Raw genomic sequence first — 2,625 nt, forward strand, 5'->3', positions numbered from 1 at the left:
AATCTTTTTTACTTATATCTTTTAACTGCCTATATTTTATCCATTTTCTGTCATTATCCCTCTACTCTCTCATCTTGTATCTTAACCTCTTTTATCTGTATTATGGTTGCTTTTATCCTTGTCTAAACTTCTACTCCCATATTAGAATATAATTAACGGTGGCTCATGTAACATTTTTTTTTAATTTCTAATGTTGGACTTTTTCCAAGAACAAACAAGTTTTCAATAAATAATAACAAATTGAAAAAAAGAAAAGAAGGATGAGATAAAAGGAGGTAAATTGTTAAAATTTTGGGAAATCATTTTTATAATTGGATTAAGAAAAGAAATGTCGGGAGAAATGGAGGCTTCTGGGGAGAGCAGGGATTCGGGTGGCAGCACAGAGGATGCCTTTATGTCCTTCTACAGTGAGGTGAAGCAAACGGAGAAGAGAGATTTGATTTTAACATCCAAAAATAAAATTGAGAGATTGGCCCGTCCTGGTTCTTCCTACTTCAACTTGAACCCCTTTAAGGTTCTTCAGATCCTGAAGTGACAGATGAGGAAATAAAAAAAGAGATTTAGACAGTTATCTATCTTGGTGCATCCTGACAGAAATCAAGATGATGCTGACCAAGCACAAGGGACCTTTGAAGCTGTGGATAAAGCTTATAAGTTGCTACCGGATCAGGAACTAAAGAGGGCCCTGGACGTAATTCAGGCAGGAAAAGAATACGTGGAGCACACTGTAAAAAAGCGAAAAAAAAGCTATTAAAGAAAGAAGGGAAACCCACAAATGTGGAAGAAGATGATCCTGAACTGTTCAAACAGGCAATACACAAACAGACCATGAAGCTCTTTGCTGAACTGGAAATTAAAAGAAAACAGAAGCCAAAGAGATGCATGAAAGGAAGCGTCAAAGGGAAGAAGAGATTGGAGTCCAAGAAAAAGCCAAACGAGAGAGGGAGTGGCAGAAAAACTCTGAGGAAAGTTGAGATGGTCGTGTGGATACCGGGCAAAATTTCCAAGCAAACACAAAAGGCAAGAAGAGAATAAAACTCGAACTTTCCTGAGACCACCAAAAGAAAAATGGAGCAGCGTGAGTGACCCCTTGGAGTCACAGTCACAGACCCTTCCTCCAACTGCCTCCATCCCGTCCTATATGAAGGACTCATTCTTTCCTCCCACCTCTACCTCAACATAAAGTAGTATTTGTTTTTTAGTCCGTTTTGTTTCAATACAGTTTAATATCAAATCAGAGTAAATTTTTTGTACAATGAAATGAGGAGCTCGATTTTAAAAAATAGAAGACCTTCCCCACTCCCCACCCTACAAGCAACCAGGATAGGAAGTTGCCACCTTGGCGCACCTTCTGTTCCCTTAATGTTATGTACTTCACTGGAATGGTGATGGTTAGAAACTTTATATACAGAAAGCATCCAATTAAACACATTGCTAAAAAAAAACAACCTAATGTCTTCGTTGACTCTAAAGTTTACTGCCATTATTTGTAAATACTGATTAGACAAATACCTTTCTGATATGCAAAATCTCATGCATTATGTGACTGTGGCTGGATAAATTAAAAATTAGTTAAGTAAACTCATTTTAGGATCATAAAAATGAAATAAAAGACTTCTTTTGAAGATAACTCAAAGTATGTCAGCTTCGTCTGACATACTTTGCACATGTTGTAAGGAGAGACAGGTTCTTGGAGAGGGAGATCATGCTTGATAGGGTAGAGGGACAGCACAGGAGGGGCAGACCGTCTAATGAGGTGGATTGATTCAGTGACTGGGGTAATTGGGATGGGTGTGTCAGAGGCAATGAGACTGGCACAGGATAGAGCAGGGTTTAGGTCTATTGTACATAGGGTTGCTATGAGTCACAAACGACTCAGTGGCACATAACAACAACAACAACAGACCCATCAGCAACTCATATTATCCAAGTCTCTATTATGCTACTTTATAAAATTCAGCCAAGTTATTTATTTTGATCACATAGCTTTCCCAAGAGTGGTTTGCTTTTAGAGATAAATAAGTAAAACTTTATGTCTTAGAGGGAGCACATTTCTTCTTCTTTTTTATTCTCTTTTGAACAAAAAGAGGTCATTTCTTTAACAATGTATTTGCAAATAGTTCCTGGCTTGTGAACATCTGAATTACATAAATGCCACTATTGTAAAACCTATGAGGGTAAAAAAAGTTTGAGGGGAATACAGTGGTTTGTAATAATCAATGTGTGCTATTTTGGGACATGTGTAAAATATTATAATATTGAAGATGTTCTAGAGTTTCTGAAATTTGTTACTTGTTATTTTTATGTATTTTTTAAAAAGGCATATTATCTGGTAATATAAACATTTTACTGAGTTTAGATACAAAACATACTCATTTCAATTTAGGTATAAATTCTACTTAAAGATGGATTTATGAATGGAACCCATTCATAATTCAGGGATTGCCTGCATTGCTTTCAAGTATCTTCTGAGTGACTTTAGTCTCTAGTTAAGAATGTGTCTCCAGAAAGGACCCCAGGGAGACAAAAAGGGAGAAATTCTTATTATGACTTCTATTGTACTTCCTCATGAGATTCTTGTCCACTTATAGAATAGTAAACTAATGGATTTATTGATTATTGGCA

The 2,625-nt window shown here is 36.4% G+C and overlaps 1 pseudogene; it reads left to right on the plus strand.

The window, feature by feature from the left end:
* Positions 1-337: 337 nt before the first annotated feature.
* LOC102847229 lies at positions 338-1,086 on the plus strand (annotated as a pseudogene).
* Positions 1,087-2,625: the final 1,539 nt, after the last annotated feature.

Source organism: Elephantulus edwardii, unplaced genomic scaffold, assembly GCF_000299155.1.
Source record: "Elephantulus edwardii isolate Elephantulus edwardi_28Jun2011 unplaced genomic scaffold, EleEdw1.0 scaffold00001, whole genome shotgun sequence".
Lineage (NCBI taxonomy): Eukaryota > Metazoa > Chordata > Mammalia > Macroscelidea > Macroscelididae > Elephantulus > Elephantulus edwardii.